This window comes from Halichoeres trimaculatus, unplaced genomic scaffold, assembly GCF_033239565.1.
Source record: "Halichoeres trimaculatus isolate MK-OKI-2021-1 unplaced genomic scaffold, fHalTri1.1 fHalTri1_scaffold_5, whole genome shotgun sequence".
Lineage (NCBI taxonomy): Eukaryota > Metazoa > Chordata > Actinopteri > Labriformes > Labridae > Halichoeres > Halichoeres trimaculatus.
The window spans coordinates 7,501,180-7,518,732 of record NW_027437183.1 but is presented as its reverse complement, the minus strand read 5'-3'; the positions used below and the strand labels follow the sequence as shown (position 1 = coordinate 7,518,732).

The 17,553-nt window shown below is 39.4% G+C and overlaps 1 protein-coding gene across 2 annotated transcripts in view; it reads right to left on the bottom strand.

The window, feature by feature from the left end:
- The window catches only part of kank1a (KN motif and ankyrin repeat domains 1a), a 78,925-nt gene that overhangs the window by 53,248 nt on the left and 8,124 nt on the right, over positions 1–17,553 (bottom strand). The window contains exon 1 of one of the 2 annotated variants that reach the window (XM_074669791.1): positions 15,509–15,604. The exons of the other annotated variant lie outside the window; for it this stretch is intronic. The gene's annotated coding sequence lies outside the window, so the exon portion shown is untranslated. Of the gene's footprint in view, positions 1–15,508; positions 15,605–17,553 lie in introns of those variants that run through there. 2 annotated transcript variants of the gene reach the window in all.

The window sequence follows — 17,553 nt, the reverse complement described above, 5'->3', positions numbered from 1 at the left end:
ATGATCTAGATCTGTTTGGGAAGCATTGCTATGAAACTCGCCGACTGTTTTGTACAGTTTGTAAAACTACAGACACTGACTAGGTCACACTTTTTATTGGAGCGCAATAAAGCAGCATCAAAACTAGCACAGACTGAATATCCTTCATGCTAACAAGCCAACTGCAATTCTACATGTAAAGACAGTAGTTTGTTTTTGTTAGGGGTTATTTTTTTTTGCTTTATGGCTTTTGTTGTCATCTTGCTGCCACCTACTGGTCTGGAACATAGACTGTTTATAGAATGGCTCTGCCATTTACCATTGTACGATTTTGAAGCCAAAATACACCCATCTCAGGCGCCTTCTTGACCCTACCTCCCGACATATTTTACAATCCCCCCCAAAAAATATACAAGAATGGCAGCTGTCAATCATTATGAAATCACCTCAAACTTGTGGAACCACTTGGATACATTACATACTTTTGTTCAAATTATATTAATAAGTTTAAATTTCTTTTTTTGACATTTTAAGAAGAGTGTGAATGTTTACTACTGCTTGTTACATTGTGTGTTTACTCAGACATAATATTTCATTGTTTTGAAAGCTGAATAAATGTTCAGAGGACTGGACATGACTTGTAATAGATTTCTTTTAGTTGCTCAGAAATTGCTGCGTTTCACAAAAATGTGATAAATATATATTTATTTAACAATCGGCCTGAATATCAAATTGGAAAAATCAGCTATGCATATCGGCATCGGCTGCCCAAATTTGGAAAGCATCGGCATCAGCATCGGCCCTCCAAAAAACCCATATCGGTCGACCTCTAGTTATAGCTACTGAAAACAAAACTTTTCAGAAAAAAGAGGACTTAAATACAAGGCAGCCAAATTATGTCTTCAAATCACCACAACAATCAGACATGAGAAACATTTCTACGAGGTGTATTAATTTTTAAATTTTGACCACAGCCAAACTGGAATGACTAGAGGGGTGCATATTTTGATTTAACTGCAGCCAGTCACCAGGGGGAGCAATTTTCCTGGCTACCTCACTCCGATGTAAGCAAGATGACGTCCATTTTTTCACAGTCTATGGTCTGGAAGTGTAGTGCAGTAAGCTTTATTTTTTTTCTTCATTATCTACACGAGTCTTCACCACATCTTTGAAAAATAATGGACCACAGGAAACATGTTTTTCCTGGACCTTCAATTCAAAACACACCTAACGCTGAATTCCTTCTGGCGCCCCCTCTGCCAAAAGTCAGGAACTGATGCACTAGACCTAATTACTTATGATCATTAGTGTATGAGAGCAGACAAATGACATTACTGTTGGAGCTTAAAGTGATAATAAACATTAACAGGAGCTGTAGACAGACTGGGAGATAGCAAAAAACCTAACCCAAATTCTACCATGTCCTCCGTGTCCTCAAAGCTCTCCATCAGTCACATCCATATCCAGTAAAGGAACACCAACATGGTGTTTTGGGACTTGTTCACAGCCAGCCTCTCCTGTTGTTCAGGTCTGAGGACATGCTGTAATGACTAAATGTGTCTGAGCGTTCAAAAAAGAAAAAACTATTAATAAGAAGAACATGGAGTCGTCTATTTAGAGACAGAGTACACTTTAGTCAGGTTAAAAATAAACATGAACAATGAGCACTGCTGTCAGCTTTGTGAGGAATCTGCACACATTAAAGGCGTCTTAAAGCTGTGTCTCTATTTCAGGAGCTGTTTTATCTTGACAGCTGCTCTCCAGAGGTTCAGTGTCCCTCAGATCGACTGAGTGTAGATAAAAATAGAAGATTTGCAGGTGAAAGTTTGACTTCAGAAAAAACAGTTTCTCATAAGGACAGACTCCAGTGTGGTGATATTTACCCTGACGTATGATTTATCCTGCTGGATGACGGCCCAGCGAGGATGGTGGGATAAGAATTTCACTTCAGCTATGAACTCCACCTACTGCTGATTTACTTTTCTCTTCCCTGCAGCTAAACAACAGATCAGCGGCTTCCAGGGAGCTTTTCTGACGAGCTACAACTCAGGATTTTGCCAAGTTCCAAACAGTTGTCTGATCTTTAACGGGTTCAATTAGATTCAGCCTGAAGGGAGTTTGAGGTAACACTTGATGTTGTTGGCAAAGAACAAAACAAGTGGAATATACACCTGCACCTGGAGCTGTTCTGGGATGAAGTGATTAACAGATGATTAATTTCTCTCTCTGTCCATAAAAATATTTGAATGGATAATGACCAATTCTTAGATTTCCATGTAATATTACAAACTTTAAAACATAATTCCTTAAATAAAATATAATAAGAGACTTCCTTCAGCCCCTTCAACTCCCTGGAGTAAAGTGTGACCAAGCAGTGAACCAGCACCCCCTAGAGGACAAAGATGGCTCAGAGGATATGTGGCTCTGTTAAAAAAGCAGGATGAATTTTTTTTCCCTTATTCCAAAGTTATTCCAGAGTTATTTAAAGGTTTATTTTTTTTAGAAAGAAAGGAAGAAAATCTGACTGAGTTAGTGCAATGTTTGGGTCAACTACTGTGGGGCTCTGTCCATCAAACCAGAAGAAGGTGATGAACTTTAAGACACTGTTACTGAAAAGAGGTCGTCCAAGTTTTTTTTTTTTTTTTTAATTACTAACCTCTTATTTACTCTGTGTTTATTTTTTTTCCTAGTATTTTTTCCCTCTTTATTCTATTTACTATCGTTTAATTTTCTGTATTTGTTGCAAGTCTGGAGAAACATGTCTGATTTCTTTTTTTGTTAATTGAAAGAAAAAAAATGAAAAAAAAAAGAAGAAAAAAAACTTAATAAAGTTGAAAAACAGAACTAAAGCATGACTTCATTGTGTTTTCAGGACTTAAAAAAAAGGCTCAGTCAGTCAAAATTATAGCTTCTCCAACTCTTGCTCTGCAACCCTTAGATGATTTATTTTAAACAATAAAAAAGAGACTAGCAGTCAATCCTTGGATATAAAAAGCAGGTGCGAAATAGCATCCACTAGAAGACTTTTAACAAACTTGCAGATTTAAAAAAAAAATAATTCTCATGAAAGCTTTGGTGCAGATAAAAATACAAAGACCTGAGCTGCTTTCGTCATATCAAAAAGCTCCTCAGCACCTTAGTGAGGAGTTGACAGCTCAAAAAAAAAGAAGTAGTAATTTTAGCATCTTCACAGTCAGACAAAGACAGTCACATTTTGTGCTATTTCCATGAAACACAGATACGAAACATCCTCGAAGGAATAAACAGCCATTTCATCTCTTCCTCCTCAAAGTACAGTACCGGTTCAGTCTAGTTTGGAGCACTCTGAAGCTCCCATTGTCTCCCACTCTTTCTCTCTGCTCCACAGTTCACCTCTTCATTGTCTTCCCTCTACACCTCCTCCCCCTCCGTCCTCTCTCCTCCGTCCAGCCTGCACTTGACCGAGGGACAGCCTGGAGCCTCTTATTTGTTCAGCTCTTGAGTGGAGTCACAAAGGCGGACGAGGGGAGCCATGGGCTGGTGAATTTACCCTCCACTCATCACCTCACACAGGAGACTCACACACATACTAAGGACACGCTAATGTTCCTGCAGGCTGAGAAAAAACAGGCACAGCTTTTTTTGTTCATTATTTAAAATATATAAGTCTGTGATTGCACATTGCATAACTTTCTTATAATGTGCAAACTGCTAGAACTGTATTTTCTACCTGATGCATAAAAAGAGTTGTGTGAAGCATATCTAGTTGCACACTTGCGTGACAACTCGCTGCATAATGCCGTGTCCCCATCCCTTTGTATCATTATGTGTCCTGGAGTCAACCCCGCCTCTCCGATGGCAGTAATTGGCCTTTTATTCATTAACGCTATAATTAGTCTGCAGCACAAGTGTGCATGGTGACGAGGTTTGTCTTTGTCTCAAACATTCCTGACATATTTGTGTGTCGGAGCAGACGTGTAGCTGTCAATCACAGCTGACACAAACTGTTACAAAATCAATCTAACAGACAGAAATGTAGATCTTTACTTTGCAGGAATCTGTTAAGGTTTTTTTATTGTGATGTTTTTCTCTGTTTTCGGGGATTCAGTCCCAGCTAGCTGTTTTTTTTGTGGGAGCACAGTGTCTCCTTCATGCTGTCGTCACTTTAATTAGCTTGTATTTCATTGTCCGGCTGCTGTCAGAGGGTGAAGGGCTACACAGGGACCCAGCAGTGAATCTCACCGGTCCGTCTCTCAAAAGGTCAGCAGAGTGGGCTCACTTGGCACAAAAGCAAACACGGGAGCACTTAAGGTTGGGGAATTTCTCCCACAATGCCTCTTTTGAGAAAGCAGACAACAGAAGTGAAAGCTGCTGGAGCGTAGGTCTCTAACAGAGCTGCAGACTTCATCTGGAGGTATTTGAATCTTCAGAGATGTTGTTTCGAGAAGTATTGTTGTCATTTCATACAGGGTTTTACAGCTTAAAGAAAGTTAAATTCAAGGCTTTTGAAGACTTTTTTATGCCAATTGAAATTAAATTTAAGAGTAACAAATGTAAAAAACACCACATTGATTACATAGGGTCAGGGATGATTAATAGAGTCTCAGCTGCAACCACATCAATGTTTGCTGGTGGTAAATAACAAAAAAAATAAATAAAAATAAATCAACGAATAAATGTTTACATAACATTTATTTTGAAATTATAATAACGTGTTAACATTTTTAAGACACTTAAAGATTAATTTAAGACATTTTAAGGCCATAAAGCCTTGTTTTAAGATTCATGAATTCAGTGCCTTTCGAGACTTTTTAAGGATCTGTGGGACCCTGTTAGATGAAGAAAGTGGTTGCAAAATAATCCAAAGCATCTTTTTGTATTACAACATTTAATGTATAAATCCGTCAAAATCGGATGTGCATTCACGCAAAGTCATCCACAAATCCCACACAGGGATGGTTCATCAAGTACAACTTTTAAAAGTACAGGCTTTAAGTCACTTTTTGGAGTAGTTTTTTTCTCCTAACTTGAAAGTTAAGGTTAAAGTTAGCTCATGATGATCAGCAGGCAAAGGATTCACTGGCCAGCTCTGCTGCTGTTGCCTGGATTGCAGGACAGTAACGAACAACCTGTTTTTTATTTAATTTTATTTATTTATTTAATTTTACTTATTTATTTATTTATTTTATTTTATTTTATTTCATTTTATTTTTATTTTTATTTTATTTTTATTTTTTGGGGGGGGGGGGGGGGATTTTTATTTTTATTTTTTTTCCTGTCAACAGGTACAACAATAAAGATAGACTTGTATCATTTTAAAGTTTAGTGAGAATATGTGCAACAATCATGAAAGCAAAATAAATGAATAAATAAATGAGAAACCAATCATTCAAAGTAGAAAAAGAGAAAAAAAAGAAAAAGAAGAAAAGAAAAAAAAATACAAAAAAAAAAAAATTGAAATAAATAAAAAGAAAAAAATTATTAAACAAAAATAATAATAGTTAAAAAAAAAAACACAACCCCAACTAAAACCCACCCATTCCCTGAAAAGTGAGTGCCAAGACTTTATAACAGAGTCTTCAGCACCTTGGATTTTTGCTATAGATAACTCGAAGTACACAATTTTCAAGTACACCAAGACCAATGTTTGGAGGGAACTCCTAAAAACATCCTTCATGTTGATTAGCAGCCTCCTGATTTGGCATGCTAACAGAAACTAATGTTTTTTGCCACAGTATCAACAGACAGAAGTGGAATTGGCTCAACTTCTTATTGCAGACTGATTTGTTTTGCATGTGGTCAGGTTAATGTTACCGACTCAATGTCAAAAATATCAACTTATCTTTTTCTTTTCTGCTCATGTTTATTTGATAATCAAGTACGTTTTTGGATCTCTTTTAAAAACCCAGATACCAATCAGCTCTCCCTCAACAGTCTTTTATCTCTAGGGGCTGCAGACTCGGCTGTGTCATGGTCCAAGTCCTGGAAACAAAAGATGGTCAAGCATCACCGGGGAGTACAAAAACGACCACCTACCAGCCTCAGGGACAAACACTGAGGAGACTACAAAAGATGTTTCCAGTTTTCAGATAACGGGAACCGTTTAACAGATTGGGTCTGAAAGAGGTCGGTTTTTTATTGATGAAAACCTGCATTGATCGATGGTATCAGCAGGCTGTGTGAGCAACAGGTGGCTGAAAAACAACAAGATCATACTGAGCCGATCAAAACCAAGCACGTTAGCCTACAAACTTAGCTCTGCTGCTCATCTACCAAACACATATTTCAAAAATGTCCATCATTTTTATGTTAGATAAGACTGAAAAGTATTAGAGCTGCAGAAAAACTAAAGAAATGTTTTTATAATTTCAACCGAAACCTGCTGCAAGAGCAAGAGAAAGCAAAATGTCTTCTCATTCAGCAGATAGATCTCAATAAAACTCATTTAAATATGAGATAAGAAGAATTCACGTCCATCTGTTGAGCAGCTCGTCCCCAGCCGGCCCTGACGCTGGCTTTTGTGGTTCTCAGCCTGCTCTCAGCTGGTCTCATTGTTTATCATCCCACTGCTAAATGTGGTGCTGACATCAGGGTCTACCTGATAAATGAGCCTCAATGTTGTATGTCATCAGAGGAAATCAGGCTTTCTAATCTTAGGGACTCTCTCGTATCCATGGTCAGTCTGTTTGTGGTGATAAAGAATCTATGTGGAGTTAAAAGTGGAGATAAATGTCACAGCATCCAGAAGACTACACCGACAGGAACTTTCAAAAGATCCCAAACTCCTCCTTCACTCACAGTTCCCCTCTTTCAAGCTTTCTGTTGGGATGAACCACTTGTGCTTTTCCACAGCGTCCCAAAAGAGACGAGCTAAAGGATGGGCTCAAGTATGTGAAAGAAAAAGGACAAGAGAGGAAGGAAGGGAGGGAGGCAGAGAGTGCGAACTAATCCCATTAGGGTGGGAGCTAAATGATTTGTTCCACCCAGAGAGGGGGAGATAAAAAAAGGTGCTCACAGGGAGGAAAAATGATGGTGGGGGTGAGATCTTCTTACTTTGGTGGCAGAAACGATGAGGCCCAAACCTCCTCGTAACGGAAACCGTTCTGTTCTTCTCTTCCTGTTAGCATAACTGGGCCTCATCGTTGACACACGCCACTTTGGATCCTCATCTGAAAGTCTAATTTATTCCCATGAGGGGAAGCTGTGAGGAAATATTAGAACAAAGAGTTTAGGAGCTGGAGATGCTCCAGAGTGAGCAGGGAAAGATGTTTTAGCACACTGAGCTGATCTGGAGTGGAGACCTGAAGGATATTTAGGTCAGAAGCAGTATGTAACAGCATTACTGCAGTGTCTTCAGACTATTAGATTATTTGTTTAACTTTTGAATCTGCATTTTATTTTAATAATCACACAAAAAATCCCTGTCAAACACAAACACCACACTCCATCAGGCTCTAAGAGGTTCATCTTTCAGCGCTGACAGCCTGACAGACCTCCTGAAAAGTTTCCGCTCTTCAAGAACAACAACAAAGAGAGCCCCTCATCCTCCTACAGTAAACCTCAACAGCTTCAGGAAGTTGTTAAATCAGCAAATGAGAGTTTGGCTTAGAGAGAAGCATGGTGAAGAAAAGCAACAAAAGAGGGTTTATATAAACTATTCTGACACACTGCACGAGGTTAAACTCCCTAATTCACATCTTTTTGAAGTATTTTTGTATTTTTATGCTCAAACAGAAATGTGGAAATGCAGTCATTCACTGTTTTTAAATGTAACCTTCAGCAATTCTTTTCTTGTTTTTGCTGTAAACAAGACATTCAACTCTGGACATTCTGGATTCTGGAGTGTTGTTTAGAAAAAAGGAAGACAATGAGACCCTTAAGAAACTGTGTTTTCCATTTTTTTCCCAACGCTTTTTGAAATTTACAGCCTGAACGAGTTCCCGGGAACTTAACAATAATTTATCGGTACACAAAGCAAAATGTCCAGCCTTAGATATGAAAACATTTATATCCTAAAAGAGGAACTGCTATTTTGAGCAACCTACCCAGTCCTTGCCAATAGTAATGTCCTGTCTTGAAGAATATCTCTTTCACATGGAAACTCGGCGGGACTGAAAACGCTGTAGTAAGCATGCCAGGCCAGTAGGTGGCGCTGTAACTGCCTTGTCCAGGAGCTGCTTTTGGAAGATTTCCACCGAAGTAGAGTTGAGCCGATCATCTGGTGTATTGGTGAATGCCAAGTGCAGAAGTGGAGCAACGGATGCACGTTGGTTGAAAGACAGTCAGCAGATCAGATTGAGCAGCACAAGCACACGTTAGTTGGCGACGATTGTAACAACGGTACTGTTGTATGCACTTGTGCGGAGCGGAGCATGACATCAGCGTTTCCACTGAAAATGGTGGCAATCAGAAAAAATACCCCTCTGGAGGCCGTTTTCAAAATTTTGAGATTTAGGTTGGCCAAAACGCAGAAACCGTGTAAACGCGAGGCTAAAATGCAACAAAACTTTTGCATTCCACCCTAAAACCGTTGTCGTGTAAACAGCCCCTTAATGTTTCAAAAACACAGGTACTAAAATTTAATTATGAACCAAATGCAACTATAACTAGAAAAATACAAAGTGAAATGGGACACGGATGCAATGAAGTTCTTGGGTGTTTATTGACCAAAAAATTTAGTAAACTTGTCAAACATTAACTATGGACCACTCAGTATTAAACTAAAAGATTATATACGATGATGGAATGTAATCCATTTCCATGATTTTAGTTCAAGGATTGAATCAATTAAAATGTACTTTCTCCCAGGATTGTTATAGAATACGAAGGGGTCGCACTTCAATGATTACTAGAATACTATGACGCCTCTCAGTTGAAGTCTCTCACAAGCTGATGTAACCCAGCAAGATGGAAAGAGCTTAAGTTCATAATTATAGGTAAAATTCCACCACAGGCAACTATTGTCTGGAAGAATGTTCAGACACTTTGTCAATTAGTAAAAAAAGAGGAACTGCATTTTGTGTCTTTTTGTTACAGGATGAACAATCTTCAGTATTTTCTAAAAAGTTGTCATAAAATAAAAAGTTGAAGAGAGAATTCCCCGAGGCGTTAGGCAGAGGAAGCTGTACCAACTGTGGGACTAACTAATGACTTCCGTGTCGTCTTTTTCATTATCCGGGCCTGAGCTGGCGGTCACGGGGTCACAGGCTACGAAAACAGTAGCATGCCTTCATAGCTCGAATGCAACACATTGTATTGTGTTGGCAGTGAGGAGGGTGAGGGGGGTGAGGAGGCGGGGGTGTCTTCCCAGTGGGAGTCACTCTGGTCGACAATAGCAGTGACATTCCAGTGGAAACACTGTGGCATTATGGCTGCTCACTGTTTTTGGTGGAAGAGGGGATCCTCCCGCCAAACAAAGGGATTATCTCCCAGGGTATTCTGGGAATTTTTCGATGTCACCTTTGGGAATGATTCAGAGGGAGGGGAAAAAGAAAAACAAGGGTTCTTACAGCGCTGTCAAAATTATTCAGCGTCGCTTTTATCAGTCATGAAAAGTCATGTTTAGACAGCCACCGTGTTTTTTCCAAGCGTTGACAGCTCTCGATACGGCTGAAACAGAATCTGAGTGAATAACTGACTGCTGTACCTGTCTTTCTGATCCAACTTTAAGAATTTTTTTAATCAAACTTTTCTTTATGCCATTATTTACGGATAGGGCAGTGTGAGAGTAGCAAACTGGGAAGGGAGTGGGGAAGGCCACAGGCTGGTACTTAACCTGGGCCATCTGGTTTGTGGACTACAGTCTCTGCACACTGCTAAACTGTAGGTGCCCAAACTTTAGAAAGTTTCATAGTTTGGACCACATTATCCTGCCGTTTCTTTAGTTTTCTGCTAAAACAAGCTTTGTATTGGGCAACTTTCCAAACACGGTGCTCGACAAGTGTCAGTCAGGAGCTCAAGCAGGTTAAGTGGGCAGAAAACATCCGCTCAGATGCCACTGATTTTGCTGGTCTGCAGACAAACTGTTGGCCAAATTTGCCAGTCTGAGAAAGGTCGCTTCATCAACTTTCTTACAACCTGTCAGCTTTGTATCCAGTCATGGCAAATGCCTTGTAAAAGGTGTCCGTAGTGGCTGATGTATCCTCATAAATGAACAGAACATGATGAGACCACAGGTTGTTATTCTACCTTTTTTCCTGCCTGATGGAAAATCAAAACAAAAAATATGTACAAGCAAATTCTTAGCAATCAGTAACTTGATACTCAATTAAAATCCCTGAAAATAACTCAAAGTGCTTCACACTCTTCTAAAATACTTCAGAAATGTTTTCAAGGCTCCTCTGAAGGGGTTTCAGTAGCGTATGAAACAGACTTAGATTAATGCTGATTAGGGGTGGGTAAAAATATTGATTAATCGATGCATCACAATAGTTCCTCACTCAATTCAACAATGATTCTGCAAATCCTCTGAATGGATTCACCTCCTGGCAAGTTGGATGTGCTGTGAATGTTATTTGCGTTGTAAGGACGAGGGCCGCATGAGACTCAACAACAGCAAGATGGCAGCCAAAGCAGCAGCAAAAGTGTAAAGCCAGCTACTTCAGCCTTGAAGTCTGATGTTTGGGTTGTTTTATTGCCCCAATATGTGAGGTGACATCATAGACTGTAAAAAAAAATGGATGTCCACTTGCTCGGCTCAAAGTGAGGTTTCCATTAAAACTGCTCCTCCTGGTGGCTGGATGCAGTATAGGTTAAAAAATCTGGCTTTCCAGTCATTCCACATGGGCTGTGGTCAAACTTTAAAAAATTAATGCACCTCCTAGAAATGTTTCTCACGTCTGATTGTTGTAGTGATTTGAAGATATTATTTGGCTGTCTTGTATTCAAGTCATCGTTTTTCAGAAAAGTTTCGTTTTCATTAGTTATACAAGATTAAGAATGAGGTTTAACGTAACGTTTAACAATGATGCCGGATGCCGTTCTCGTGTGTTTTCTCCAGGGACTGTAAAATAAGTCGGGAGGTAGAGTCAAGAAGTGATAAGACTCTTGAAAGAAAAAAAAATGATTACTGTTTTTGTCTCCCAGTTCCACTCAGATTCTCCCACAATCTCTCACAATATCTACTGCGCAGACTCTGCTTGCACAATGGCTACAATAGCTGCGCCTGTGACGGGGTATTTTAGCTTATAAACCATTAACCCAATGGTAAATGGCGGGGCCACGCTGTCCACTCGTATGTTTACATGGGCATGAAAAATAAAAATCAAAGAATTTAAACCAATATTGAATCGAATCCCACCCTAAAGAATCAAAACTGATTCGAATCGCGAAGTTGTCAGCGTAACTCAGCCCTAATACTGATACCTTTTTTGACCTACAAATGCAAAAAAAAACATCAGCAACAGACAGGTAGCTTTAAAAGCATACTCCCGCAAACCACTGTAAGGGTTTTTCTTGATATTTTCTACAGAAAAAAAAATCAACAGTAATATATCTGACTGTTAAAGTAGAAAAAGATAGTTTTAAAGTAGAAATTATTGCGTAAAAAGCTCCTGTGCAGAACTTTCTGTTTGTGTTGTTTTTTGCGCCCCCTCTGGAGAAAGCAGTATCGCTTGCATTTTTTTTTTTTCATGTTTTCTACTTTTCTTTAACTGTAAAATGGATCAACATGGAAAAAAGTGAAAAATGTATTTAGCTTGATTAAAACAGTTTGGGTTGACACATACCCTCTCATAACAGTTACCAACATGAAACTAAAATACAAAAATTGAGCTTTTTTCTTGTGTTTGCCATAAAGAAGCAAAACAATGAGTTTCAATCTGTTTCAGGAGCTTGTAGCATTCCCAGGACAAGATCAACAAAGAGATACCACTTTGTTCACAGGGGGCGTCAAAAGTCTCACAGTAGCTTTAAAATCCACCATTAGAAACAGTAACAATCAAGTTTTTAAAGCTACAGCAGGACACTCTTATCTGGAGAGCCTGAACTAAGCTAAACTGATGTTTGAAAATACAGATTCTCTACTCCTCTCCCTCACAGGCATTATTTTCCTGCGTTGGCTGGTGACTATCTGATGAGTCTGTATCCTGAATTTAGATTCACTAACCATCCCTGATGAACAGACGCCCAGAAGGCGATGTCCATGAACAAATATTGACTCGAGTGGTGACCCGTGCTCGGCTATTATTCCAGCAGGGCTGGAGGGCACAGACAATCAGCATTAGGCTGAGGGTGGAGAGGTTCAGCGGCAGATGTCACTGAATATGTAAAACAGCCATACGATAAAGGAAGGGAGGGAAGCTGGAGCAACAATGAGCGGCTGATGAAGTGGAAATGTGTGAGATAATTTATTACATCTGAGGGCAAAACATGGCCATGAAACATTTCAGCGACATGTCCTGTTTTCAGTATGAGCTCACTGTGATAGAGATATCAGATGAATTAAAAACAGATTAAACCATGTCAGCCTGAAAGTAAGATAAAGAAGACTCATGGCACAATCTATAATACAAAATACTTTTATGTAATGCTCCTTTTTCATCACCAGTTTCATGAATCACACCTGTTTTTTGAGCAGAGCTGTGCTGAAAGAGATAACAAATCCAACAGTTTAGACAAAAATGAGAGGTTTGGTCCAGAATTCAACACATCTATATCTCTAAACTTTGTTTCAGCTGTTTCAGGGTCTGTGTCTGTCCAATAAATGTTTGTCTTAATCTGTTTTGAGAAAGACCTGCAGACCGTGTGCTCTCTGTACACTGATAGAAACACAGGACAGGTCAGGGGGAATGGCTGTGGACGGCGTGGCCATGGAGATCTGCCCCACACCTTGTGGAAACTGAAACCTGAGAGCGTGCAGCGGCATTGTTAACCTGACTTCAGCTCAGCACAGTGAGGAGGGCTAAAGTCAGACACATTAAAACCATAAAAGCCATCATTTAGTGAATTAAAAACAGCAGATTTCTACACATTAAATCATCAAAGGACAAAATCCCTTTAACAAGATAATCAGAGCTAATCATTACATTAAAAACGTGCTAATCAACACATAGATCATCATGTATTTTCTCCCTGTAATTAAGGATGCTAAAACACGGTCTCATATTAAAGACGCTCCCCCTCAGCGTGCTGACAGCAGGGCTTCATGTGCACAGGAGCTCCAACCGCAGCAGATAAGATCAATGGTGTCACCAGGGAGTCAATCTCCACTGTAAACAAAGCCCCACTGACCGCAGGAGGAAATCATTTACTGCTGCAGTTTAACAGTTTACTGAGAAACGCCCAACCTTCTCCTTCTTCATCTTCTTCTTCAAGGAAAAAGTTTATACGGCGAATCAAAGGCAAGAGACCGCAGACAGATTTTATGAAAAACCTCCAGAAAGTAAACACACGACTTTAGGAGACTGCTTCAGAGAGTCTTTACCTGAGAGTACGAGTTCGCCACATGAACGGAAAAATAATGTGAACTATCCTTTGTCCTTCATATAAAATGTAAAAGAAAGGTATTGCAACAAATAAAAAAGTTCACTGTATCCAGTGAGAGGCAACACGAGTAAAGATACAAAAAAAGAGAAAATTAATACCAAAAAGAAAGGATGAATGACAAAGTGATAGAAAAAGACAAATCTGGGAGAAAAAGAAAAATGAAGAAAGAAACAAACAAAAAGAAAAATACAGAAATTAAAGCAAACAATCAAACATATAAGGTAAAAGAAAAGGAAGGAAAATAACTGATGCAGGCTGAATAGAGCAAAACAAATTTACACATATTAAGAGAAAAAAAAACAACGTAAAGAAAGAGAACACTAAAGAAAGAAATGAAACAAAAATGGCCAACAAATAAGAAAGAAATGGAGCCAAACTAGGGATGGGTACCTTTCACATTTGAAACAATACAGTACGGATGCCCGGTACCTGGCAATTATCAGTACTCAGCGGTACCAATTTTCAGCACTTCTTTAGTTTTTATTTGTTTATATGATTAAAAAAACATCAGTTTGTTTGGTAATAAAATATATTTAAAAAATTCAATTTAACAAATGTATTTTTCAATATATAACCTTGCAACGCTGTGTTCATGGCCAGCAAGGAAAATTGCCTTCTCTTCCACTCCTTAACAGTCACAAGGATGCATTTAGGTACCTAAACATGGTACCTTTTGGTTTTACATAAATCGGTACCCGGTACTCTTGACAGATTTCGGTCGGCACCTATGAAAGTACCTAATTTGGTACCTATCTCTAAGCCAAACTCTACAGAGCCATCAATGAGGACAGGCCGCGCTCCTTCCTTGTCATAGTCTTCGGGATGGGTACCGAATCAGGTACTTTTATAGGTACCGACCAAATTCTGTCAAAAGTACTGGGTATCGATTCATGTAAAATCAAAAGGTACCATGTTTAGGTACCTAAATGCATCCTTGTGACTGTGAGAGAGTGAAAGAGTAGGCAATTTTACATGCTGTACATGAACACAGCATTGAAAGGTTACATAATGGAGAAGAAATAATTTCAATTGAATAAAATGTATACTTTATTATTAAACAAATTGATTTTTTTTCCCCATAAACACAAAAAAGGAATGAAAATTGGTACCGTTGAGTAGCAGCACCGATTGCCAGGTACCGGGAATCGGTACCGTATTGATTCAAATGTGAAAGGTACCCATCCCTACATAGTCTGACATGTCAGCTGAGGATCTACTGAGAAATGGATCTTTTGTGCTGCTCAACAAAAAACCTGTTCCAGAAATTGTTCCAGCCAGAACAAAATTGTAATATGTAATAGTTATTTCTCAATCCAAACCTGTCTGGCCTGGGTTTTCAGCAAAATTAAATGTCAACTGGCAAAATGTCCTTAAATTGTCCGTGTTCCTTCAACTCTTGCTCCATCTTTAGCAGCTGAGCTTTGAGTTTCTCCACACTCTGTTACCAAAGTCCACTTAGAAACAGGCAAATAAGACAATAGACACTTGTGCCTCCTCTACTTCATCACACCGTTATACCCAACTGATCAGTTATATAAGATACAGCATGGTTTTTAAGGCCACTGCAACCCAAGCAGCACTGCAACACTTCAACCAAAGAGGCAAATGCACGGCACAGTCAGCACCACAGTTACACAGAAAGCAGATCCAATGAGTGATATGACACATTTCAGTCAAAACAGCCACAGGTCTGAGAGACTCAATCTGTCCTGGGAATGTGAGGGAAGGCAGCTGAAGACACAACAAAAACCCCTCATCCACCCCCAACAACCAGAAGTAACCACTCAACACACTGGTTCTCACAAACTCCCAAAACGTCACAGCTCTGACAAAAAGAACTGGAAACAAGACTGCAAAAGCTGATAAATACAAACATCATCAGAGTTGGTATCAAATACAGCAGGCAAAAATACCTATGTATTCAGCAATAATGCAATTCCTTCTTTACTTTAGTGTTAGGCAGCACAAATGGTCCACAGTGATCTGCAGGTTGCATGGACTCAAATATGCAGCTCAAAAAATAAAAGAAACAGTTGTAATTTCCTTACATATATCCTGCACTCACCTCACTGATAGTCTTAAAATCCCTTAAGTTCAGCATTTCCTCCTCCTGAATCCTCACCTGCTCCCTCAGAAAGAAACCATCCCGGAGAGAAACGAGGGATTAAACAAGGAGACGTCACCCAGCGCTGTCTCACACAGCCGCTCACAAGCCAATCCCGACGCAGCCGCTCAGACACCACACACACACTCACATTGTAACCTGACAATACCAGCCAGTGAGGAAGACTGTAACATGAGCAGCCTGGTGACCAGCCGGCGAGGCTCGGCTGTAAACAGTGGCATCACTGGCAGCAGACAGCGGCTTTTCGTTGGGTTCAGGGGAGTGAGGAAGCATTTTCACGGGAATAGCCTTTGGGCAAAAAGCTACACAAGAAAAGAAAACTCTCATTAAAAGGGATACTCCACCCAAATCTATCATTTGAGAGTGAGACACTCCTTTCTTCTTTCAATTATAGTTTGATTTACAGTGGATGGATTGAGACTGACGGTTATTCAACCATAGCTTTATCTGCCAAATGTTTGGTTGATTTATAATCTGTCGGGTTGCTCTTGGTGCAGAATTTTGTTGATCTTGCCAGATTAATGAGCATTTCAAGCATTTACTGGAAACTGGTTAGTGGTTAATAATGTAATATGTTTACAGCCTGTTTACTGATGATATCTCAAACTCCCTTTCTGAGGAATGCTCCAACTTGAGAGGCAAAGTCTGTGCATGCCTGCATAGTTGAGGGATTATCACAGTATCAATTGAGCCCTCAGTTCCCTCTGCACCTGCCTTGTCCTGCTTAGCGTACAAGAAGCAGGCGGGATCGTGTCACTCCTCCCTTTCTCTGAAGACTTGTCTTTCATTCACAAGAAGTTCTGACGGGATAATAACAAGCAGAGGAGGTGCTGTTTCTAAAAACCGACACCTTCCTTTGACACAAAGACGTCCCTTTCATTTTTAGATTCACTGAGGTTTTTCTTTTTGTAAAGTCAGATGAAGAAAGCTGTTAACATTGTGATCACCTTTTGAAGAATTGGAAACATGACTACTTGCCTACATTAGTAAAGCAGAAGCTTGCGATCCTTGTCAGAAGCAATTTTTTTTGGTTGGCACTTCTGCAGGCTGCATTTTGCATATTTCAACCTCTTTTTCATTTTACTTTTCTATGGGACCTAACTTTTCTTTAATTTGTAGGGGTGGGAGATAAAATTAGATGCGTTGTAGTGTCAGGATTTTTTTGAGTACCAATTTTTAACCACGATTTTTTTTTTTTTCAAAACCTATTATCAAATTGAATGCTGCGTTCAAGGCAACCTGTAAATCAGAAATTTCTCCGTTGAAGTCTCCGAATTCTGACCTGAAAGCAGCAAATTACGACTTCGGTTGGCGCAAGGAATTCAAACCAACATTACAGACATAAAATCTCATTTCAATCACCAAAGGAGCCTGAGACTTCCTCAGTTGAGTGAAATAGAAGGAGGGGAAATTTGGCAAAAGGTAAAAAAAGCTTATACTTTTCACGGTATTTGTTGTTATATTCAAACATATTTTGTATTGATCAATGCACCGAAAACTAGCTAACGCTAGAGCAGCTGCAAATGATGCTTTAACATTAGCAGATGAAAAACGTTTGCGCAATACCTTGCTGTGACCAAAATAAGTTATGTACATGTATACAGAGAGGACAGCCATTTACCATTGTACGGCAGCCAGAGTCTGCACACTAGAGACGTTGAGGGATTCTGGGAGAATCTGAGTGGAGCCTGGTGACAAAAATAATACTTTTTTTTTTCTTTCGAGAGTCTAATCACTTCTTGACTCTACCTTCCGACATATTTTACAGTTCCTGAATAAAATACACAAGAACGGCAGCTGTCAATCATCGTTTAACGTTACGTAAAGCCTCATTTTTAACCTTGTACAACTAATGAAAATGAAACTCTTCAGAAAAAAAAAGAGGACTTCAATACAATGCAGCCAAATAATATCTTCAAATCACCACAACAATCGGACGTGAGAAACATTTCTACGAGGTGTATTAATTTTTTTAAGTTTGACCA